The 27257-nt window shown below is 37.3% G+C and overlaps 1 protein-coding gene across 1 annotated transcript in view; it reads left to right on the top strand.

Annotated features, from left to right (window-relative positions):
* LOC108681589 (dopamine D2-like receptor) overlaps nucleotides 1-27257 on the top strand; it is an 81253-nt gene that overhangs the window by 959 nt on the left and 53037 nt on the right. The gene's annotated exons all lie outside the window — the stretch shown is intronic.

Genomic DNA, 27257 nt, shown 5'->3' with positions numbered 1-27257 from the left:
CCAAATAATTTAGAGGTTAATTAAGTTTCCGTAGGTTCGCTGGTCTGGAACTGAATCCAATAAATAGTGGCTGGCTGGACCGAACACGGATATCATGTCGGAACACATTTAATTAAACAAAATCTTTGGTTTCGATGTCATAACTATAATGACAAATGTGCGAGAAATGCTTCCGCGGTCTCAATATATTTGAAGTTCTCATTATAGGGTTGTACGTTACAGGAATTATTATCATGTATAGACTCGATGTATCTTCAATGGACTTGATGTATGGCTCATAAATAATGCGGAAGTGGATCAAAGACCAAACCAGCGATTCGGAAATATTTGATGTCTTTCACGCGATGTCTGAATATTTGATGTCTTCAAGCTTCATTGCAAATCCAGAATCACTATTATTCAGTACCGAAGCAGGGCACAAAAAGTTTGAGATTATAAATTTCTAGATGCATTTTTAGGAATCTCGATGTCCGTTCAAACTTTTGTCTCGATGTTTGTTCACAATACGTATTTTCCAGCGAAAATATTTGTTACCAGACGTGTCGAATTTCCACAAAATTACAACAGCACTAAAAAAATTATTCTAGGCTTCAGTGATTCTAAAAACACGACTCTATGACGACGGTAGCTTGGGGCAAATGCATGGTTAATATATTTGATTACACTGAAATGGATTATTTATACAGCTGAAATTAATACCCAGTAAAATAGAAGGAATAATATTAATATATTTAATTTAATTAAGCATTTAATACCAGTAGAAGATTATTATGACCAGAGATCGGTTAATTATAATCTTTTAAACTCACGACTGTTTTACGAATATTAGAAATCCAGGAAATTTTTGCGCATAAAATGAATGTTAAAAGTCTAGGATTGTAGAAAAATAAATGAGAGAAATGGCTTACTTTTATAAACAGGCATTATATCTATTTTTTTGTAAACGGGCATCATAAGTGGGGCGGCTTCACTGTTTTCCATTTAAACAACAGAATTTTAAAATGAATGCGAGCATACAAAGGCCTGTCTGCTCTGCTGTTGTTCAAAGCGATTGTTCCATCGTCCACAACTTTTGCATGCGGAACACCGCTCGTAACAAGTTGTCGTAGGGTCAAAAATTCACGGATGAGGCACAGGCAAAATTTTAGAAACGAATGCCCTAAGGCTTTTGTTTTGCAGAGAAACATGCAGAAGGTTCACCTGTTGCGGCAGCGGCAAGGCGGGTATAGATTGAAGGAACTTACATGCCCACGCATTTTTCATTATATTTTAATGGCTTCTGGATAATATTTATGTGAAAATAATAGTTAAATAGGTCTCATATACGACTCATTATTCCTTAAATAATTAAAAATTTGGCACGAATGGCATACTGAAATGGGATAGTTAGGAAATGTTTTAGTTCGCTCGAACAGCTTTAAGACAGAGGTCGCGTTCCCTCTTGTTAACCATTAGTTGAATGGTCTCGAACGTCTTGAATTTACAGGCTTTTTTTGTAGTGCAACGGGAGTCCAAACAAAACAGAATCTCGTATTTCTCTCAAACTGCTTTGGGCACCTATTTCAATAAATTATGATTGAAAAAAATTCTAAAACTGAATTTTAATTACAAACAGCCCCTTGAAATCTGCAGAAAATACTCAGGAATTTAATTTTCCGTCAACGAAAAGAGGCAGAGCCAAATTATATCTTCAAACAAAATGTACTCTAAAAATGTTTCATTAAAATTGACGGGCTTCCAAATGCTTGTGTAAGGCAAATGTGGAGGTCGAAAATGTAACCCATTACCAGACTGTGATGATACGACAGACTCGCTGTCTCGCGTCACCGGCAAATGAGGAAGATCGAGTGACAACCACGGACCGATTTAGCGCGTTCGACATCGATGAGCCGGGCTAAGCCTGCGATTTGGAGCAGTCTTGCCAGTAATATTACAGCATTTAGGACACAAGTGATGTAAGCAATTTATGTAATGAGCTTTTACGACCATTTATAAATTTTAAAGCCCAGATACATACTAAATTTCCGACCTCTTCTTCAAAGCAAAATGGTCGCTTTCATCTCAGTGTGTGAGTCATATATATAGCTGACTTGTTTATCAGAATCGAGGTAAACTAATTTAAAACTTCCTGCCCAATTTCCATAAGATGGCCATAAGACATCCCGAGGGTTGCACACTGTACCTATTAAAACACCGGCAACTGGTCGGAAATGAGACAATATATTGTCAGGAGAATTATCAAGGTAGTGGAGAAAAGAAGGCTCGACCGACTTATTTCTTGCAGCAATTGGAAATCATATTTCAATCAATAACGGGCTATACTCAGCCGGTCATCGCCCTTCCAAAAACTGGTGATGTAATTGCTAAAATGAAATTTTATCTAGTGATGTCTGCACCAATGATAAGCAAATGGTAAAATTAGCATCGCTACCATTGCTATTTCAAATTTGGGGTCGTGCTAGTTTAGTGTGCAAAATATTTAAAAAATATTTGTGATGTTGAGATTTAATAATGAATTTATGAATTTACTCGTTGATCTTTGAGTGAATGAATGACTCTAATCAGTTAAAGTTCAACGAATGAGAGAAAAATAGATAATATATTGACAAAATATTAAAACCAATATATTTGAGGCTAACTTTGAGCCAAGCCGATGATGATTTCATATTTTCATATAACTTCATATAAAATATTTATATACTAAAAATTTAAAAGAAAAAAATAGCCAGAAAATTTACCATTTATGATAGAAGAAATGATGAATTTTCTAATCATTTTCTAGGCTTTTAAATACTTGGTGAATTTGCTATGTAAGCAGTCAAGTGATCATACTAAATATTTACGTATCGTATTCAACACAGAAAAATAAGGTAAATTTGAGATTTCCATGTTTTCATACACAAGCATTTATCTCAATACATAGTTATATATGACAGAAAGCTCATGATTAATCGACCTCTATGATTAATGATGTTGTAAACTCACACCTGGAGGAATTATATAGATTTATTTTGGTTGCATGGGGGAAAGTGATGGATGAATTTCTTGTTTTGTGTTCCGTAGTCGGACACATTTGGCCTTAGCGGAGTAAATGTCATCGCACTCTAGATGCAAGTGTCATGGCACTCTAGATGCAAGTGTCATGGCACTCTAGATGCAAGTGTCATGGCACTCTAGATGCAAGTGTCATGGCACTCTAGATGCAAGTGTCATGGCAGCCGATATAGTGCCACGCTGGTGACTAACTGTCTTGTTTTCCGCCGGACGGGCGGTCGTCAACAGCTCAGTCTTGCTCAGTCTGTCCCTCTCACAGCTCAGGAAACGTCGAATTTTTGAGCCCAAGGTTCCTCTTGGGAAAAACTATAGACAATAATCTTTGATCAACTGTATTACAAGCCTCTGAGGAAATTTTATTTCTGTAAAGACCAATTACCGACAATAAGGCTGTGTATGTAACATACGCTTGCAAGCCTGAATTAGTGTAATTCAAAGTTGTGAGCTGCATCAGCCTTCAGAAAGAAGTATTTTTTACCTATCTCAGTTGGAAATCATGCAGTCATTGAAGTCCACTGAAGCACTTGACTGTTAAGAAGAGTTTATTTTTAAAGATAATTAATGAATTTATTTAGTCGATCAGGAAAATGAAGCATGTTATTCTCCAATATAAAAATTAATTAATAGCATGAGAAAGACATTTGCCAATGCATTCGACATTAAGAATTGTTACAATCAGGATCTGATTTTGAAAATACTTCTGTATTTCAGCCTGTTTCCATTGTTCACTTCCACTGAAACGCCAATCGAACTGGTTATTTTCACGGCGAATTTTTTGAGTTAAATATAATAACTAGAGGTGAAAATAAAAATTTTTGATGAATCTGGATAAGAACGCTTGATATGCATGAAAAATTTGTGTTCATGATTTCAGGAAAATATTAATGAACGATAATCACGGAATGAAACCCGCGCAGTCGAATATTATTATGAAGCGTGCATGAATTGTCGAAGCAATCAAACTAAGTTGCGTTCTTTACAAGGCATAAAAACTTCTGTAACCTCATCAAAACTTGAGAACTAAATTGTTGTTCTTGAATAAAATAGCAATTACGCAGTTAGTCTTCAATTAGAGTCCGGCTGGGGTTTCTGATGAGTGTTTCTTGTTCATTTTATTTGTCATAAGGTTTTAATAAACGTCGAATAAAGAGCATAGGAAAGTTAGTGAGGAATTTATGCAAGAATATAACATTAATTTTGTAACGATATACGTGTACGAGAAATAATTATTAGAAAAGCCATAGTCAATTTAATGCAGCATAACAACAATGATTTCCATAATCGGATTATTTGCAAACTTTTTCTACAAGTAATTTGAATTGAGTGTGATTATCTGATGTAAAAAAGTTTCCAGCAGGGTTCGAAACTTCGTATTTGTACGTACTAGATGAGATTTTTCCTATGTTTGCTCGTTTTACATGTTTTTGTGATACAAGATGAGATATATTTTATGTTTGCTTATTTTACATGTTATTGTTGATTCGTATAAATCTGTTTGTTCAATTAATTATATGGAGTTCAAACTATTCATATAGTAAAATGCACGCTGGTTAACACTGTGATGCTTATGTTCAGTCAGGCAAAGGGCAAGGTTATTGCGCAACCAAGAGGACATAAAGCTCGCTTTAGGTGCTCAACGATAACCGGGTTTGCATGGCTCATTAATATACCTTGGTTATAGCAGGTGAGGTAAAGAGTTCTGATGGAACTTGAGCCAACAGTCAATAATTATTCTACATGGGAGGACTTGATTGCTGACACCAGATATGCATATGATATGATGCATTTATTGCTTCTAACCGAATGTTTAGGAAAAATGTTTTGCATCTGTGCAACAAATAAGAAAACATGAAGTTTGCCAGGCTTTGCATGTACCTTCTTTCGACAATCAGCTCGCATCGCTTGTCATCTTTCAGCTCAGGGCCTATACTTTCAAAAAAAGTTAAGAGATCGTAAGTTCATCAGCCAACCATAGACGGTCTTTCAAGCAAAATTCACCAATCATAGACAAGAAAATAGAGCGTAAGTACTTACGTTCAGTTATCGAATTTTGAAAGTATGGCCCCAGGTTTTTATGTATTGCGACGGATAATGCACAAAATTTTCCCCACAATGCAGAAAAAATTGCCCAGCTATATTTTTGTTTGCCGTAATGATCAAAAATTTTCTGTGTACCAAATTTCGACTTTTGATTGTGCTAGATTTTTGTTTGCTGGGCTAACTTCATTTAGAACGAAATTTTGGCAGCATGACTCAGCAAAAATGTTAGAACTGCGAACAGAAACTGATTAACTCGTCTATTCGGCTATATACCTCTTTCAATTCTTTCATGAAAGAAACTAAATTCAACGCTTCAATACGGACGATTTGAATGGTATAAAGTATAATTAATGGATGTAAATGCATGTTTTCTGTAACTCAAGAAGACAATACTAAATTTATTCTCAAAACAAAACTTTCTTCTCAAATTATACTCCTTTTATCGTCACTATGTTAACAACGAACACAGCTCAAATCAACCAGTAAAAGAGATGACCCATACAGACTAACCCGTAAATGAAGACTTATAATTCGAGTGATTACGAGAAAATTCATATCAATACAACTTACAAGAATTAAGGCGCGAAATATCGGCTAACTAAACTAGAGTAAAACGCAAAAACTAACAGCGCGAGCCGAACGTTTTTTGACAGCGCGAGCCATTCGTTACTCACTCATGCGCTCCCCCACGTAGAATTAGGCTGTAGGATTGGTAAATAGGATGAGTGCCGACAAAAGAATTCCCATAGCGTTTTGATAATTTGATGATTCAGCTTCCTCCCGGAATATATTAGGAGATTTCTATAAATACCTCAAAAAGGCAATTCATTTCGCCCCGGATAACGGCTTGCTAAGAGCTTCATGGCGAATGAGTATTTGCCATCTCAATGAGTAAGATAAGGAAAGAGTTTTTCGGGCTGGGCAAACATTGATGAGATTGTATTGAATATTGCAGTAACTACGTAGTATTGAATATTTCAAACGAGAGCACGAAGACGGCCCGAACACAAAGTCATATGTAAATTTCGGTCCAATTAAGATAAAGCTCACGTGACTTTTGGTCGCTTCACACCCAAACATATAAAGTGACTTGATGCCTGACAAGTGGTTTAAAATATCACTTCAAGGAAACTGGTTGCAAGAAGTCAATCAATTGTTTTTCAAATTATAACTTACTGACAATAAGAGCAAAATCCAAAGTTTTTTCATCTCAACAAAAAAATGATTTTACTGCCGAATGCTGAATAAGGACAGACTCCTAAAGATCTTTCAGAAATTTCTCTACCGCCCGATTAGGTTGGAAAAATGCAACGCTTGAATAGACTTGAGTTTTTAAAACACCATTTCTTGTTATAAAAAACACAAACTTTAATTTGGCACAACTAAAAATTATTCCGCGGGCGCTTCTCGTCAGCATTTTTGCTCTGTTTGAAAAGCAGGAGAGACTCGTGCGCAATCAAGCTCGTCGACGCATATTTTGTTGCAAGTTTTTGTGCAGCGTCAAGAGTTGCATGCACATGAAAGACTCGTTACTTGCAAGCAAATTTTGTACAACATCAAACGCTAAAACATCATCGTTCGTTTGTGCACTTCATTTAAAGGGGCAAGAAAGATTGTATAGCGTTGCAGACTCAGTGCTTTTCTCGAAGTGAGGGCTAGATAATTTATTTATGTGTTCTTTACATCAGTCATCCAGCCGACACCAGGGAGTGATTATATTATGAGTAATGTTTTCTACGTCCATCCTGTAGCGACGCAGCATCATGCAAGCTTTACAAAAATCAGTGTATCATTGTACGATAGTTTAGTGCAGAATTACATTCTTCTGACATTTATGCTCTAAATCCCAACGTTTTGAAAGAAACTTCATGGTTAACTTTTAAAGATGTTGAAGTGATAATACCAGTAAACAATTTAATGCATTTAAATGTCGGTCGATCATCTGAAAACAAATGGTTCTGTTATTGCAGCGAGATTTAGGCTGTCACTATTGACCCATAATGACAACAAATTACGTAAAGGTATGAATGATTTAAGTTTCAGGTCAATAGTTGATGTCGCGTGACGGATGTAATCTCCATACAGCGACATCTGCAGTCTCATAATGCTGAGGCGTGTTAGGTTACACGCACTCACGAATAACTATAATGTAGCATGTTTTGAATGATAGTTCACTACCGAATACGCACCGACATGAGAGGTGCGTGTAGCTGCGTACTGAATGCACCGACATGAGAAGTGCGTGTAGCTGCGTACCGAATGCACCGACATGAGAGGTGCGTGTAGCTATGTACCGAATGCACCGACATGAGAGGTTCGTGTAGCTGTGTACCGAATGCACCGACATGAGAGGTGCGTGTAGCTGCGTACCGAATGCACCGACATGAGAGGTGCGTGTAGCTGCGTACCGAATGCACCGACATGAGAGGTGCGTGTAGCTGCGTACCGAATGCACCGACGTGAGAGGTGCGTGTAGCTGCGTACCGAATGCACCGACATGAGAGGTGCGTGTAGCTGCGTACCGAATGCACCGACATGTGAGGTGCGTGTAGCTGCATACCGAATGCACCGACATGAGAGGTGCGTGTAGCTGCGAACCGAATGCGCCGGCTAAAAAAATTGTCTCTTGGAGCCTACAATTTCGAATTGCTTAAATTCGAGCACAACGGTCTATCTAAACCGTTGGTATCCATGGCACAATTTTATTTCAATGATAATCAGCCCACATTATGTTGCAGCGTGAGCAAATTAATGTACTTTATGTTGCTAATAATTTTGTAGTTTAGTAAAATTTAGCAGAGTTTATAAAGGCTAAAGGCACTCAGTGTTTTCGAATAGGTTGAAGATTAATTTGGAGCATGAAAAAACAAACGGACACAATTAAACATTAATTGAGATTTTTTGTGTAGCTTCACAGATGCCGAAGCGAGAAGAACCTCGCTTGCAATATTAAATGAGAGCCTTTATAAGCTGTACGGTGTACAAACACTACATCAAAGGACGTTTTAATTGGACAGAGCTTGGTTAGGTGGATCAGATGGAACCGTCGGCTGCATGGTGAGTCTGCTTAGTGTCAAGCGATGAATGAGAGTCAGGCCAGTCTTTTGATACGGTATTATGCCTTATTATTATATCGTTATGAATATATAATCCGCTTTACAACAACATTATTCATTTCGGTACACGAAGATGGGTATTGTATCATTAGGGATTTCTTGTATAATACACAAGAACTTGGTTATTCAAAGTCAACGAGCATTCGGTTATTCACTGTTAGAACTACGATTCTCATTCTCAGGAAGGTGATCGGGAGAAGCACACACTATCATACATAATTTGTTTGATAATGTCCATCATATACATGTATTCACACCACAGAAATACGAATGTTTTATTTGCAATTAGCAGACAGCGACTCAGATGCCTGTCTGCATGAGGAAGTTGATACTGTAAACACGCACGGTTACCGAGCCTTTGTTATGACAGTAAAACATAGGATAATTGACAGAGAAGACGTGAGACACATCTGATAATTGAATTGATGAGACTCATCTGGCAATTGGCAGAAAATAATAGTTTAATTCTTTTAAACAATTAATTACTTTTTTCTTGCTACCATTCGCGACGAGTGGTAGCAAGAAATTCTTTTAACGTTCTTTTACCTCATTTAGGTTCTTACCCCATGAACAGTCGTCTACGACGGTTAATGGGTTAAAGGAAAAATGTAAACGTAGCACAAAACACATCATTTTCATTTAGAACCTTTTATTGATGTACTAATAAATAAGTATATTATAATACGAATGACGCCATCGATGCTCCATCAGCGATCAAACCGTCGTACATCGGCAGACGGATAAGTTTTATGAAGGATAGTGAATGCTCGAACTTACCGACAAAAATATATCAAGATGAAAAACGAATTTAACGAAGTGAAATCTTCAAATATGAAAGTAAGAAAAGCGGAACGGAAAGATGAAGTGCATAGTTAATAGAAATAATTTAATGGTACGTTAAGAAGAGCCAAATCAATAGGAAATAAAGAGAACAGAAGCACGGAACCTGAACGTGACGCACGACCACGCGTGCGGGAGGCTCAGCGTATGCACGAGTGGCCGCAAACGACGTGTTTACAAACACGAGGAAAGCCGCTTTGAATTTGACATCACGCACCTCCATAGAGAACTTCTCCCTCCTCATCAACATAACCTCTGATGTGGCTTCAGAATAATTGCCTTAAACTTCCGACACAAATTTAGACCGATGTATCGGAGGCCAGTGAATATTTAACCTTGGCCAGCGATTAGCAGTCAATAGGGACTGACACAGAAAACAGGTTTGACGAACGCAAGGAGATAAAGCTAAGGGTCTCTTCCTTAGATGAGTCATGATCAAAGCTACGCTCCTTCTTTTGCACGAGTAGGAATAATAGGAACTTACAATTTACGGAATTTAAATCTTAAATACGATTAAGAATGCTGATACAAGAGCCGCTGATGATAAGCGTTCGCGAGATGTGGCCAATATAGAATTTAGTGGTAAATCATGCTAACATTTGTATGGCTTATAAGGATAAGAATTTTACGAATAAATACTCAGCAGTCAGAGTTGCATTCGAAGACATTAAACCTAGATGGAAGAGTCACGGGTTCATTCACCGTTGATTAATTAAGGTGTCAGAAGACTCAGACTTCAATAAGCCAGAGGCGATTGCTTTCTCAGCAGTGTAAGTGCTACCGTTTCAGAAAAATATGGGATATTTGTTTGTGTGGGTATGCGTTAATCAGCTCGTAAAAAATCGATCAGTCAGTAGTGGAGGATTTAATGACGATAATCTAAACCCTAACATTCACATGCGTAAAGGTAATAATAAAACCTCATGAACTGTATTCAGCAGTATTTTATTGTCACTAACGGGCTGATGAATCCAAGAATCTTACTCATCAGGTTTGCTTCAAAACATTGGAACGAATATGGAGTCATCACTGTTGACTGAGGTTAACTACATCCGAATATAATGCGCATGTGAGATTGCTCCAGGTAATTTTTCCATTGTCTGTCACTCGTACACCTGAGATGCCCACAAACTACTAGGGCGATCGTTGGTTCGGTGACGTTATAGGGTCATGTGTTTTGACGAATGACAGCTTGAATTACTAGCTTGAATATTTTGATATAAAGATGGCGAACGTTCAGCTCTTTTTCGGGTCTGGATATATGACCTCAGAGCATAGATATTTCGAACATTGTTATGCGTGTACTGATAAAATTTTAATAAATTTAGATTTTGCTGGTTTACAATTGAAGATGATTAGTATAAAAAATTTATTTACACCTATGTCTCATTATGTTAGCTATAGAAATGTAAAGTTACTGCTCTGCATTACAACAAATGAAAATAAGCTTGCAACAGAATCAACTTGTGTCTATCCCATTGTGTTGATCAATTTGCTTTTGAGACTTGTCGAAGTAAGGCGAGAACCAAGGTTACTTTCAGCCTGAAGTGAAGGAAGTTTGAAGCTGGTAAAAACTTTAATAGTTTGATTATGACTATGCAGCACCATTAGAATAAGCTACAATGCAGTTTTCATGATTGATGATTATTACATTTTCCGAAGTTGCCGTTGAATTTCTGAAAGTCAGATCATTAAAGGCAGTATCAGTATTATTATCAACTTTTGAAGTAATAATGTGACTAGTCAACATTCAGTCTCAATAAGACACTGATGCAATTTTGAGATGAAGTGCATATGCAAGTGCATATGTCATTCTGCATTTCATCTCATGTTTCATTTTGGGAGCGAGGGCTTGGAATTGTAAGCTTTATCTGCCCCATGGGGCCTGCTCCTATATCTCTGACTTATTGCTCCGAGACTTATGAATTATGCGGGCATGGAGGCCGAGTCCGCTGCTAGGACCATACCGCGCAATCCACCGGGACTGCCCGCCAATTTTATGCGCCGAGATAAGACGCGGCTTCTGAATTCCACTTGCGCGAGTGCGATTGGTGGCTCCGGTTTTTAGCTTTGGTCAGCCCTTGCCTTGCCAATGTTTACCTCGTTTACCTAACCTGGCAATTGTTTGCCTCGTCTGACATTTTCTGTCCTTGCTGGCTATTGTTTACCTCGTTTGCCATTGTCTACAGTTGCCTTGTAATTGTTTCCCTCGTCTGCTGTTGTCTGCCTTTGTCTGAAAAATATTTTCCTTCACTGCCGTTTTTGACCTTTCTTGTCAATTGTTTACCGCGTCTGCCGTTGTCTGGCAATTGTTTGCCTTTTCTGATATTTTTTTAACTTGCCTGGCAGTTGTTTGCCTCATCTGCCTTCGTCTGCCTTTGCCTGGTAATTGTTTGTCTCGTCCTTCCATGTACACATTTTGTGATGTATTACTCTCTTCAATTGTTCTAATCAGTGAGTTCTTGACTAATAGTGCCTGTGTTGTCTTATAATCACGTAAACATTCCTGTTGTCTCCTTGTCTACCCTGCCTCAATGTTTTAATTCTTGCCATGCCTGCTTCCGCCTGTTCTTGATCGACAGGCGCCCCATGTCCCTGCCTGTTGACGCGTGTCCGGGACCTGCCAAAGTCCGACACGGCAGCAGCGAAGTGATCGAGAATTCACTCACTGCAGTCCAACATCAGACACTAATAGAAGAGTTGAATCAATGTTGATTTAACTCTAATTCTTTTTAAATTTAAAAAATCACACGGATATAAATTGAAATTTTACATATTATCGATTGATTTTCGAGAAGTATTTGTGCTAGAAATGATCGAAATCTGAATTATTTTTTTTTTCGCTCTACAAACCAACCATGCCATTCGTTATCTTACCTGTGAAATAAAAGGAAGACAAGTTATGAGGGCCGAACCAAAGGAATGGCAAATGTTGAAGTGTCTGATAATGTGTACAAAAAAAAACATTATATGGATCATTTCCTCAGACTGGAAATTATTTAGATGAGCCTCACTAAGTGCGCACAACTCAGTAATAGTTCTAGCTTCTGTAGAGAACGAAAGTTAGGTTTGAATACAAAAGCAATAAACATATCTAACTTTTATTTGCAAACTAAGTCGGGTTAGCCGATAAGCTTTAGAAAGTAATGTAGCACGAGTCCCAGTAGACGAAACTTCCGGGAGGAATAGAGCTTGGTCTTGCACAAGGACAGGTTCGAATAGACCCAGCACAGCATAACTGTGAACAAATAAGCAAAACCTTGAAGCGTTCAGTTTTGGTTTCAGTTTAAATCTTTGGTTTTAAATAATTGGTTTGGTTTTTAAATCATTGGTTAGGTTTTCAAATCATTGTTTTTTTATTGATTTTGTTATATAAATCATATGACTAGAAATGATTTGGTAGACGATTTGAACAAGTAATAACAAGAGATTCACCTCGAAACATTCAAATAACAAGACGATATTTAATAAGTCCAGTCAGCGTGCTAGGAAGTTCCAGAAGGTTCTTATCAGAGAGACAGTAATTATAAAGAAAAAAAAAAGCAACAGCGTTGAAAAAAGTAAAATAAGGAATTTAGTTCCGAATTTTATGGACGTAGAATTGTATCTCGATGTATGTGTACCTTGTAATTCAACTCCGTAGAACCAATTTAAATAACAAATTAAGCTTAAGAAGTATGTTTGATCTTATCATCAAAAGTAAGCAGTAATTATTTAAGCAGTCAAAGCAAGATAAAAGCCAGCGGCCATGACACGAGGTCAGTGGCCACCCCACAGTAACATAAGAAAAGCTCAAAAGCAGTTCGGAGTCTGCTGCCTGTTGAAAGTATGAGGGAACATGCATTTTAAGCCCGATCTGAACATAACAAAAAGTAACTTCAATCATTAAAATAAAAAATATAACTCAGTACTCACTGCAGTGAGTGACAGAGAACGCATTTTCTCAAAATCGACAAAAACGTTAAGTCACGGACAGGCGGACGAACAGAAGGACGGACGGACGGACATGACGAGCGCAATAGGGCATTTTTTCATGAATGAGAAAATGTGCTAAAAATAGGAAGGCATGGGTTCAAATGACACGAGTGCCGAAGAAATTAATAGAAATGCAGCAGCTGTCATGATACTCTTAGATTGTCGTCTTCGCCAGTAAGTTCCAAAGCCTACACTGTGCTATTGTCAGACCCTTGCCTATTGATAACCAAGAAGTATGAGAATCAAAATTAAAGTAATATGAAAATTTCTAACAAGTGTTCGTGGTTGATATCGACTTCTGTTCAGCTGTTTCAGTGAATGGATGGAATTCATCGTCATAAATAACAATTCTCTTGGTCAATGATTGTTGGGAGCATAAATAATTATTTAGCAGCGATTATATATAATCTAGTGAGAAACAGGATGATCTATTCTACCTCGTAAATAATTGGCTAGAGTAAAATCACCTTTTCAGAAATTGTTACGTAACCAGAAATATCTTTTGGGTTCTCTAGCATTCAATCGTATGCGAGCGCTTATCTGTTGGCACCCGCATCCCGTCCGAGTACTTTTGCCGCGGGTAAAATTGACGAATCATCGGCCGGGAATTGGTGTAAAATATGGGATAGAAATTTCGAGAGAAATTTTAGGCGAGTTCAATGTGGAGGCGGGAGCGTGCTTGGTCCGAATTTCTCTATATGTAAGGAATTGAGTTGTTGATGATGACTCAAATGAGTAATTTGGAGACACTAGTTTTTCTGTGTGTATCTTGTGAGTCAATACCGGGTGACGAAAAATCCTAAGTTGTTTATTATTATTATTTTTTGAAAGTCTTTGCACAGGAAATTGTTGCGGCGGGATGATGGCCTGCTGTTCATTTCAGTCTGAAGATTCCATTCCTGAAGCTAAATTAAGCTTTATAAATAACGTAAGCAAATTGGTCGTTTTATTGTGTCTAAGGATACATCTTATCAAAAAAATAGACGTATAATGTTTTTATTCTTTATTTTACTTTTTCTCGCATTGAAAAAGTGATTTTTGGCCTCCTCTCTTGCCCCACAAGCCGCCATCACTGTTCGCAATCTTCCAAACTTTTTTATAGCGCGCAAGCAATGCCTTCAAGTGCACTGTAATGTCTAGGACCTTTTACCCCACGCAGGGAGGGTAGGTCATTTTCCAGTCCCATTTACCGCTTTTAGTTTGCGAACTTTTTAGTCGCAAAAGAAATTGGTACTTTACCGATTTAATAACAACAATACACCATAATCTTTCCCATGTATCAGCTCCATGAACTCTACGCTTCGCTGCCTGTATTATAAACTCTACTCGTCACTACCTATACTATAAACTATACGCTTCTACCTATACTATAAAATGTTCGCCCAGGTTCACCATCCAGCGAACGTCTCTTCGTTTTCTGTTGAGTGCGTCTCTGACGTTGACAGAGCGCCGGAGCTCTGGACCCCTCGGCAGAGACTTGCCAGAAGGATGCGAGCCTTATATACGTACAAATTATCTAGGTGTTCGATCATTTTTGGCACGCACGGTTTTGACAAATCCAAAACGGTGATGTTTTATTTGATGAAATTTATAGGGATAGTCAAAGATCCCATGCATATAAGCAATAAATTATAAAACATTTTTATACATGTATGATAACTTTAATAAAATATTTTGCTAACACGAGGGTGTGAAAAAAAAATTGTGGCCCAATTATTTATTTCTAGAGATTGTAGGTATGAAGGATTTATTTAAATGACAAGGCTCTTTTCTGCAGGAGTGTACACTAAAGGTTATCTAATGTTTACATCGCGAGTGTCCTGTCGTTTGATTGTTCATGTGCCGTGCAAACAATAGTAATAATTTTTAATAAAATTAACCATTATATACATTTCTTATTGTATTAAATACAGTCAACAAAAACTATTCTTCATCAATAACACAGCAGACCCCATTATTGTCTAAAATGTCTTATAAGCCCATATCATGGGCTAAAACGAGCGTCTATTTTGATAGAATTTGAATTAAGAAAATATTGGAATAAAGTCCAATGGTCAGATTGTGCATTACATAGTACACCATCCGGAACTCTTCTTTAATTAACTTCATATGCATAATGTTTTGCCTATCTTCATCATGATAAGCGACCATTCAGCCGTACTGGATCATTTATTTATATCTATTTTCTCTTAAAGGTTTAATTGAAGTATTTGAGGTGACAGCAACGTTTGTTTTAGTGAAAAAGGACGCCCCTTTCAATTAAAAACGACATTTTTTGGTACCAGAAAAAATGTTCGTCGAGGCGAGAAATTATCGATGCTCATTCTATTGATGTCCGTCGCAAATGCCGCTCGTTGGAACAAGATATAATTTTTGTGTAAACGAGGAATAGAACGTGTTATTGCGAGAAGTGATGTTTGTTGTTACGATGAATCAACCTTTTTGATGATAAAATGAATTTAATTCTCTCATAAACAATGCTTTTTATGAGAAATCTCGTTGTTTGCTACATGTTGGTTCACCATACAAGATGTTAGGGTACGTGTTCCATTGAAAATATGTTCGTTGCTACAAGAATGATGGTCAATAAAATAATATTTTTAATCAGTAACAGACCCTATAGACGCAATTTGGACAATGGACATGCATGATCAAATGATTCAATTTAAGCAAGTGATCCAATATAATTTTTCAATAAAATGAACGGTATGAATATGAGCCAAACAGCGACCAACAGGTGCTAATTGAGTCTAGCATTAAAGTACTGATGCTCGACCGATTACGACATATAGCGATCTAGTAATTGCTGTTCCAAAAAATATCAATACTAGTTAAATAAAACAGTTAAAATAATATTTAAAACAGACGCTTCCTAAAATGAAAGAATCAAAGTAGAACTAAAACCAAAAGCTGTGAAAGAAAAAAAGAACAAAACAATACAATGAAATTTATAATTCAAACGCAACGCGATATTCTTTTCTGCATCCAGCGACTGCCACTGCCGGGAATGACGCAAGTGCACGGGAAGGCTCTACACCTGCAGCGTTGCAGTGTATGACGGATGACTGTTTTAAATCGTCCTTATGTCTGAATAAGACCGGAGTTTGATGCACGTCATCGCTCTAATAACAAAGGTTTTTATTCGAGTGACGGGCATGTGATTTGCATGTGTAAGTCCTGATGAAATATCTTGCGTAGATGATTGAGCAAGATTTTCCGATTTATTGAGGCAGTAGTTTGTTGTGCGGTATGCATCAAAATATGATGCATCTGTCATACGCGCTCTCGTCTATTGGAAATTGTCTTTCCCGTATATAGCTATGCAGAAGTCGATGTATGCAATATTAATTTTATCTTTCAGTATGTCAAGTCTCTCCAAATCTAATAATTCAATGCAGTTCACAACCCCTTCTATAGAACAGTAGAAACAAGGTATAATATAAAAAATATATATAAAGAGAGATAGCAGCATATTTAACTGACGTAAAATAGGGAAGAAACATATTTTTCTTCTCCAACTATTAATTTTATTCGTTATGCTATGAAAAAATCAGAGATCCAGAAAGATGTTCTCATATAATTTCCTAAGCACATGTATAATAACATATTTTGTCACGACATTCGATCTGCATGGACATTTTCTGATTGTCAGCTGTACGCATAGTTTATTTTTTTGTGTCACAAAATGATTTAATTTTCTCGTATTCGGAATCAAATTTTAATAACCGAAGTTCTCTGCATGAGCTATAGCGGCAATTTCGGCTATTTCGGAACATCCGCGTTCAACGAGACGTATTTAGTGTTGAATTTTGTCATAGTTCAAGTGATCACAGGTAGCATTTTTGTGGAGACCTTTTTCGTTCCAGCGAAAACTTTTTGTGGCAAGAAAAATAAAATATAATAAATAACTGAGATGATACCGACTATTTCGCAGCAAAAAATCGAGCTTGCATGGATTCAGAAAGTTCAGCCGTGCCTGGGCCCAGTGAAGGAATCCTTTTTTAATCATAATTAATGCTAATTTATCTGTTCGCTTGGGTTGCTCGGAATAACGAAAAATATTTCACTATGAACTGGCTGGGAACTTTGGTGTATTTTTAAGGATAAACTCAGCTTGATTAATTATGGAAGCCGCGAGGAGCGAAGCGCGTATAGCTGAAGGGCTTCGATGCCGTAATTATTAATAACATTTCCAAATAATTTTCGTATTGAAATTGGTCATTCCATCTATTAATCATCAGTAAATATTCTTATAGCAAGGTGACTTTTTTATAGATATTATAAGATATAATCATAACTTGGTATGTGATATGTTTATACATATATTATTTAATAATGAAGTTTAGTAAAAGTTGTGATGCTTAATTATAATAAATGTTACCAGTAATGCCACTCTCATTGAGAACGTACCGGCGCTGTACAGGTGGCCGAGTATTGTTTGGCCGGCTTTAATGCAGTGTTGGTTTTCAATTGTGTTGCATTGATCTACTCATCAAACTCGGTTATAATGTCCCTCACATGTTATTTATTCAACATGAATAGTGAATAATCAGTGTGTGTTTTTAAGTCCTGGCTTAATTATAGATGGGCGAGATGATTGCCAGTTTGTTCACCAGCTCCAACTTTCATCTTATATATAGTGAACAACAGTATCATGCAACTGTTCTTGCTCAAAATTCTGGCCTGGATTTTACTCAAAATTTGCGTTTTCACATCCTGGGCCACCTGTATTCAGTGAATTATTTTTAAGAAGGTATGAACACCTGTGGACGGCAACATAGCAGCTGCGCGTTGCCTCCACACAGCTGCTGCATGATTTAGCAAACACAGCGCAGCGATCATCTCTGAATAAAAAATTATCTATTCATTTGCCTTATATACACTTCGAAAAATGTTCGTTGAAGGTAGGCAGTTCGTAGTAATTAATAAACGCCGCTGTGACAATTTAGTAGTAGTATTACTGTAGTAGTATTGACATAATAGTATTTTATTGCTGTATTTGCTTTTGAACCGTATGAAATTCTCAGTACATTGCAGCAAACATAAACAATATATAGACATATGTCATGAAATACTTAATACTTAAAAAAATTCCAAACACATTTATCAAAAAAATACAATTATCTTGTCAAAAAAATTAATGACAAGAACAATTAAGCATGCATTAATAATATACAATCACATAATAGGAATTACGAGGAAAACAAGAATAATAAATCAAAGTGTTAAGAGGATCTCGTTAATTGATTAAAGATCATGATGGCTTTTGTTTTCACCAAAAATTATTCCAATTTCGTGATGTAAATTATCATGATGGCTTTTGTTTTGAAACCTTGTAAGTACATGTCAATCAGAGAAAAATATTATTATTTCTTACTGATGAGTAACTTATTTTTTCAGTTATCGGCTGTGTAATTAATGCTATGCTCATCGTACGATTGTACTTTTGTTATTGTACTCGTTATTCGTCCATCACAACTTTTCGATTCTCTGCTCATTTTACTGCATCGGAAACTTCTTAAAATGTTTTATACATAAAAAATGTTCAGATCTAAAAAAATTACGATGACGAATGTTCAGATCATGAATAAATCATTTTTATTTTTCTTCGTCCATAAACAGAAAATTATTGTTGATCTATGAAATGCTGGTAAATTTAGTGAAAAAATTTGCAGGGAAATGCGCGCTCTTTCATAAGCGATGATAACTGTAACTGTAATAACTGCAAGTTATTTGCGAAGAGTTTCCAAATTACCATTGATGGTAATGCAGGGCATTTTGAGTTAATGTCACTTGCAGTAATTAGCTATTTATTTCCATTTTACCTGTGTTACTTTGTGTTTAAGTTCCATATCGCAGATATGATTAATAGCATTCGTTACGATGAACATTGATCACCTAGCTTCGACTGACTGTTTACTTTAAAGATTTTTAATCATGTACGTTCCCAAGACAAATTAATTGGCGTATAATCATATCAATCAATGCCTGTAAATAAAGTCAATCATTTCCAGATATTTTTTGTCTCTATCTAAGGAGTACATCAATTTCAGGGCATCTGTAGTCCGTAATGGAGTTCTGGACTTTTTCAAGGCGATTTGTGATGACTCAATTAGACACAGCGAGGTTCCAATCATTGACGAGAATGAGACGTTGGTTAGCAGAAGTGCAGGCTGCTGTGCCGCACCTTTCTGTCTCGTGGAGACTTGATTCTTCAAGTGAAAGAATGACGTCCAAAGAATACAGCCATAATTTGGTTGAAATTTAAATATTATGTAAATTAATTCATTTTAAACGTATTTATCATAAAAAAGATAATAAAAAGGGATCTTTCGGTCAAGAAAATAAGCAGTACAGCATAATGTTTGGCGTGGCAACATACAATGTTTGGTGTGCCAACATACAATGTTTGGTGTGGCAACATACAATGTTTGGTGTGGCAACATAAAATGTTTGGAGTGGCAACATGCAATGTTTGGTGTGGCAACATACAATGTTTGGTGTGGCAACATACAATGTTTGGTGTGGCAACATACCATGTTTGGTGTGGCAAGAGACAATCTTTTGGGTGGCAACATGCAATGTTTGGTGTGGCAACATCCAATGTTTGGTGTGGCAACATACAATGTTTGGAGTGGCAACATACAATGTTTGGTGTGGCAATGACAAGAACAATTGCCCGATGATTAAAGCTATAAAATGAGTGGTCGTGAGTGACAGCAACGATAGCGTTCAGTGCATAAAATTTGACGCTGCTTCTTCTATTGAACTCGGTGCGTATATCAGGAAGAAATTATTGATTCTCTCACGAATTCTGTTGTTTGAAAATGTTCGAACACACATGGGAAATTGATGCTGAGCAATGCGCATAAATGGCATTTATTAAAGAACTGCTGAAATAGGTATACAGTCATATATTTGTACGAAGCTCGTATGAATAACACAGGAAAGTTATAACAAAATCTTTTTAAAAAAATACCAGAGAACATGCAATTCTTAATCGATTCGACAAGACGATTCAGATAATGTTACATATTGATCGATGCACTGAATACTAATTTTGAATTTCGTATGGGATTGCAAAATTATGCTGAAAGAATTCGATGATAGTAAACACTGTTCAGCGTACAGTCATCAGCAGCTTTGGAACAAATACCATATTACATTTCTATTTCATCATATTTTTAATCGAAACTATAAGAAACTTCAAAGATCACGCTACTTAGAGGAGGTCGGTGAAGGCGGAACCTTTCCTTATGGTTAACAAAGTATGTATAATAAAGCCCCTCACAGTAGAAAAAGTGGTTAATAAGCAGCCTGATGAAGTCATATTTGACGAGACTAATTAAGGGAGATAAGAGGCCGTTAATCAAGTTCTGAGGTTGTTTTGGCTAATGCCCGAGTCGAAATCAAAGACGATACATCGGCGGCCAACTGCTATATATAGCAGCTACTTAATTTTAACTCGGCCAGCAATTTACACGGTAAGTTGCTCTCGTGTGTGGCTGTATACGAAGGCGACATCAATCTTCTTAAGAGTGCCAATGAAGCTCAAAATAATAGAACGCCTTAGGCGCCTCTCGTACATGAAAATTTCAGCCGGCCGCCCACCGGCCAACACGTGCCGCCAAAAAGTCCGTTACAATTTTTCACTAGCGCAAGGCCGCATGAATTATGAAGCTATGATTACTCACGGAGGCAATTTACTCATCGAGCAGCGCTCCAGTCCAGCGGGGAATGTTTCAATAGTCCGCTGATTACGTGTCGGGTTGATGAGATTCCATGGAAACATGCAGGCGAACTGTGCCGTCATATTTGACACAATCACATGTGTTGTAGCTACTTCTACTTATTTTAAAAATTATTATCTTTATTAATATGATTGCATAATGATGTACTTTTGAGAACTTATGTATAACGGTCATGAGTAAACACTGCCCTTTGCGGTCGACCGAGGAATTCCTAAATCGCCCTCACACACTACGTCGACACTTTGACAGCCACTGCAACTAACTGCAACTACAGTTACTGAGACAGCCTGCCGGCCCTGACCTGCGTTATGCCGGCGGCCTAAGTTTAGGCAAAAGTTCGATCTTTCATGACGCGTGTGGCTTGAGTTGAGCAGACGTGTGTTTTTAAGTTAGAGTGGATGCCGTCTAACATCTGGAAGCAAGGAAATCGATCTTATTATTGAAGTGAATTTAGAACGTAATTGAAAACAAATATAAGTTGCTGTTTGTGAGAATTAGAATAAAACTTGATTAAATTTCAAGTTTGAAACGTACGAGTCGGTGAAGAACAATTATGAAAAAAATGTTATAGATTTAAATGCCTCATTTATTTACATGCTACAATAAGCTTTGCGTGGCTAAATTGTCAGCAAGGTCTCACGGATATTATTATATTTTACTAGTATAATTCTGCGGACAAAATCAACGCTCTTGTCTAGGCATGATTTTATAGTATCCCCCGAGTATTGCCGCACAACTTTTCTAGTATATGAATACGAGTGCTGCTTTGTCGTGAGAGGAGCATTTTAATATTTGAATTGTGATGGATAAGTTTTAACCTGCAAAAAGACCTAAAAGTCAAGCATAGGATGTAATCGGTTAGTAAAACAGGATTGCTTAATTGAAGAGTTTTAGAAAGCAAATTAAGATTGTATTTTTCAATCAAAAATCCATAATGTTGCATAAGAAATCTATCATGTGAAACAAAGCAATTCAGTGTTAGCTTAACACACAAAACTTTGACTCGAAATTAATTTGTCAGAAAATGAAACCACACATCTTCATCGAGGCAGATAAAAAATTATGATGCTATCGTTGACAGCAAATCTAAAAAATTCGCGCTTATAATCGAATATGAAAGTAGTTTTATTTCCCGTGCGAGTTCGCAGCTGGAAGAGCTCGTATATTTTTGCGCCGATCAATCGCCTCGACGCGCTTAATTATCAAAAGTGCTTCTCGGGTGGGGGAAGTTAAAGTGCATCGCCGTCCTCTATTCTTCTGATGCCTTCAAAAACGCAACAGATTTTCAGGGGCCATCCTCCTCCTTCCCCTCTCACCCGACCTCCACCCCCTCTCAAAAGGCGGATGAAAGCGCAAAAAATCTTTGATTTTCAACCGCCGGCACTTTGACGGATGTTGAGGTATGTTTTCTACCTCTGAACTTTCAGGCTGTTAATTCAGAAAAATGCTTAAAGCCAACGTTGAAACTTGGTTTGAGAAAATATTGATATGCTTAGAAGCAGCGTGAACTCTCCTGCAAAAAATTTGACTAAGTGTTTTGATCGAAGCTTTCGAACCTAAAGCATATTGTAATATTATCAAATAACCGGTTCATCACTCGCCAGCTGGAGGGCCGATGAAAGCCGCTGATATAATTTGCAGCTTTTATTTCGAATATCACAAGAGTTTCACATTGCAATCCTCAGCGTCCATTCAACCCTGTGTCCCTTTAGCTCTTTTCCCAATAATTCGTTATCGGTTGTACGCAACAATTTCTAGCCGGAAGCTCCCAGCACTGTGGCTACAAAGGATGGGTATCGCCGTCATAGCTCCGGGCCAGGAAGGAATAAAAGAATGAATATTTTCAAAAATTTCGAAGTGTTCTGCTTGTTAGGATGAATGGGAGCTTTTCAACTCACTTTTTTTTAATCACCTCGGTTTCATTTTAGAAGTCTTCACATAGACAATGATACGCATAATTTAAAACTTTAATGACAGTTTTTGGGTTAGTTTCCAATATAAGTTGACACATAACATGTCCTAAAAGTTGAAATCGATTGAATAATTAAAACATTGATTTTTCTTCCTGTAATAAATTTCTGACTTGCCTTGAAACGGGCCATTGATGTCATACATTCGAAATAATGCTGTTCACTAAACTCTTGGGTAGAGTGTAGCATTTGGATATTAAAATTTGCAGTGCAAGGAACTAAAATGCTCAATTGTTCCACCATTAGTCGCCTAGGTATAGAAATGCCAGCCGCGGATGAACAAACGTCCTCAAGCAACGAGTATGCGACTTGGATCAATCATTGAGATGTGAACGAAGTTGTGTTCGCTAAACGAGCAAGAACAACCAACTTGGGGTGCACTACATTTTGATGCCAAGTAAACGAACAATGCTCGGGCGTATAAAACACTCGTTCAATGAATTTTACATCTCATTATGTGTTGAATATAATTTTTTCTTAATCTCAGGCTTTGCCCAACCTTTTGAGTATCGAGCTCAGGCGCTGCCCAATCTTTTGGGTTTCGACCTTGGGGCGCTGCCTGCACACGAGACTAAACTAAAGGAAACCGAAACCTGTCAATATTTTCCCATCTCGTTACAAACTTAAGAGGAGTGTGAGATTTGTTGTGAGATTATTAGCAGCGCTGTACTATTTTCGGAAAATTGTTTTTCCAATATTTTGAGTCTCTGAATTGTTCATTATAACCTGCATTGACATAGGATTATTAACCCAACTGAAACTTCGCAGATGTTTCAGATATAAGCTTACATTACTCGATCTGGTTTTTCATTTAACACAGAAGTGTTAAATTCAAAAGTTTTATTCGAGTAATCAGAAAACGAAAACTAGAAGGTGTTGCCAAGTCACGATTTTTTTTTTCAATTGTCGAGTCACATACGCTTTGATTGCCTGTAGATTACCCTCGTTTTTTTCCTCAACTTTCTGCATTTACACTCACTTTAATTTGAATGAAGAGTACATCGTTGGTGAATTTGTTAATGCATACAAGTACGACACTTAGAACAAGATTTAAATATGTCAAAGAAATTATGGTTCCTGCTCCTAACTGATTCATCTTCACTCGTTGAATATCTATAGGGACTGGCTAGGGATTCAGTAAGACGACTTATCTTGAAATTTTCCTTTGCGCGCGACAAAGGAATATTATTCGTCTAATTTTCATGTCATCTAGTGCAACATTAGACTCAGTGGGACGCCTTGCCTCTCCCTTCCTCCAGCAGCCCGCGACTCAGAGACGCCTTGCCTCTCCCTTCCTCTGGCAGTCCGAGGCTCAGTGAGACGCCTTGCCTCTCCTTTCCTCCAGCAGCCCGAGACTCAGAGACGCCTTGCCTCTCCCTTCCTCTGGCAATCCGCGACTCAGAGAGACGCCTTGCCTCTCCTTTCCTCCAGCAGCCCGCGACTCAGAGACGCTTTGCCTTTCTTTTAACAGCCCGAGGGAAAAGCCTTGCCTCTGCCTTCCTCCAGCAGCCCGCGACTCAGAGACGTTTGCCTTTCTTTTAACAGCCCGAGGGAAAAGTCTTGCCTCTGCCTTCCTCCAGCAGCCCGCGACTCAGAGACGCTTTGCCTCTCCTTTCTTTTAACAGCCCGAGGGAAAAGCCTTGCCTCTGCCTTCCTCCAGCAGCCTGAGACTCAGAGACCTGCTTCATCAAATAAGGTTCCATTTGCTCCTCCATTCGTCCCACTTAGAGAGGCGTCATCCTGACCCTCACTCCCCTCAGAGGGTCATGTGCCAGACAAGGAAACTCCACGCATGAAAATAACGCTCGAAATTTGCCACATCGTTTAGGTACGCACGGAAGTCAGAAAGGGTAGCTGCATGGAGCAAAAGGTCTTTGAAGATCAAAGTCTTACTTTCAAATAGCCAGTTTTCATTAAGTTTTTGCAAAAAGCTTACTGTGAGCTTTCTTCAAATTAAGGTGCGCTTTTAGTATCACAGCGTTGAATGTATTAAGTTTTATGTAAATTCTTTTACTTCAGTTCAACATCAACTTAACAGGCTTAACGAGCATCAAACGCATGCATATTCAAATAAAATCTAATTGAGGCTTAGATTATTTTTTATAATTTATTAATGGTTTTAGATCTAATAATATATTCAATTTTTTCCTCTTAAATAACATTTTGTAGATTCAATGTCTCGTTTTCTAAGAAAATAAATAAGCTTTCGTCAGCATTGAATACTTCTCACATGAATTGAAAAATAGAGGAATTATGCTTCACATTTCATTTACGTGTGACTTGTACAGGCTCGATTCTGAGGGACTATTGTAGTATTTTCTGCAATTAAAAAGTTTGTCTATAATTTCTGCAATGTAATATCAAATTCTGTCACAATATAGATAGTGAAAAAATAGATTTCAGAAAAATTATTTCACAGCGATAGTGCTATAGTGATAAAATTTACGAATCTCTTCCACGTGAATGTCAAACCGCGTCTATCGTTTCTGGTCCTGATGCCAAAGTGCATCAAGATTTTTGCCAATTTACTTAAAATGGCTGCCAATGTCACATGAAACGGCTGTCAATCTGGGAGGAAATTGAAAAACTGTTGAGAAATGAAAGTTAATATTTGCGATTTTTCATTTTCAGAAACTGATTGTAAATTAAAATTGTCATCGAATTGAGTTCAAGAAGAAAATTATGGGTTTTCTAATGTTTTACTAATTGCAAACACTAATATTTTTCGACATCTAGTTATGTGTGATATGTCATATTATAGGTGTCATATAGGTGGAGTAGTTGGGTTTCTACTTGAATAAAAAATATAACTCAGTACTCACTGCAGTGAGTGACAGAGAGCGCATTTTTTCGTCGACGAAAACTTGAGGACACGGACAGACGGACAGACAGACGGACAGACAGACGGACAGACAGACGGACAGACAGAAGGACGGACAGGGCGAGCACAATAGTGTATTTTTTCCATAAATGAGAAAATGCGCTAAAAAGGGAAATGATTCATAAAAGCTTCAATGAAAGGTTATCAGCGTGAGACACTGGTTTTAAATTGCGGAATCGTGAATGACGTTGAACACCATCATTTAAGGTAAGCAGGATTTATGCGGAAGTAAGAGCAAGACAGTTTCGATTTCTGTAAAGGGCGAGGCAGCGTCGAGACGCCTGCAGCAGTGTGGCCAGGCTGCAGAAAAATGCTTTTGGGTACAAACAACGTCTGAAGTGAAACAGCTCATATGACTTATTTCTCAGTACATTATCCATATTTCTCAGTATATTATCCGTATTTCTCAGTATATTGTTGGTATTTCTCAATACATTATCCGTTTTTATCAGTACATTATCCGTATTTCTCAGTACATTATCCGTATTTCTCAGTACATTATCCGTATTTCTCAGTACCTTATCCGTATTTATCAGTACATTATCCGATGCGATTATTTTTCTCTTCAGATTCCAGCAAGCAAATTTGAATCCGTCGTAAAATAACCTCACTAGTATAACCTTGTTACTGCTTTAAGACTGACGATGTGACGGTGACTGCTTGTGACGATGCTCAAAATGCGAGAAAAGATTGTCACTAAAAACAAATATATATTTTTTAATGACGCATCAATGGAAGAATGAAATTTTTAGGATGAAGGTATTGACATTAATATTAAAAATAGACGAGCATGATCCGCTCAATCATTCATATGAAATGAAGTCGTGGATTAATTTTAATTTTCAGGATTCAAGCTGCAAAAAAATTTTCATCTCTGAAATAATGAAATATGTCTGAAATATTTATAAATCGCTGAAATATTTATGTATATCTGAAGTATTCAAATACCTCTGAAATATTCAAATATCTCAGAAATATTTAAATATCTCTGTAATATTTAAATACCTTTGAAATATACAAATATCTCTGAAACATTTAGATAACTCTGAAACATTTAAATATCGCTGAAATATTTAAATACGTCTGAAATATTTAGATATCTCTATAATATTTAAATATCTCTGAAATATTCATGCAGATATCTATTATATTTAAAGTGACTCGTGAATTAGGACGCTAAGAGTGGTAATTTGATACTCGAGTCTCAAGTTGGAAACCAAATGCAAGACGTGCCTCGCGCGGAGACTCTGTATAGAAACCTGGCTCCTTATTTGCATTGGAGGCCAGAGTCGTATTTCAGAATGGAATCGAGCTGCAACGAATGGAGGAGGCCATGAGAGGCGCTTGGTAACGCCTCATCATTACTCATAAAAAGGTCAGGGATGTGTCCTAAGCAGAGGCTTAGGACACTTCGTTGTCTTCTTTGTCTGGCGAGTGTCTCCTAACGATGGCTTGGAGACGACATATTCTCCGTCACTTGAAGCTGAAGACAATGTTTATGCTTTTTGTTATGCATCATAAAATTGTACATAAGCACAAAAATAGAACCTAGTAAAGAGCCTTCCCTTCTACATATATATTGGAAAAATCATATGATTCAATGAATAATTGAGGAATGTGGAAGGTCTTC

Source organism: Hyalella azteca, unplaced genomic scaffold, assembly GCF_000764305.2.
Source record: "Hyalella azteca isolate HAZT.00-mixed unplaced genomic scaffold, Hazt_2.0.2 contig3861, whole genome shotgun sequence".
Taxonomy (NCBI): Eukaryota; Metazoa; Arthropoda; class Malacostraca; order Amphipoda; family Hyalellidae; genus Hyalella; species Hyalella azteca.
The sequence above is the reverse complement of the archived record's forward strand: the minus strand, read 5'-3'. Positions and strand labels throughout refer to the sequence as shown.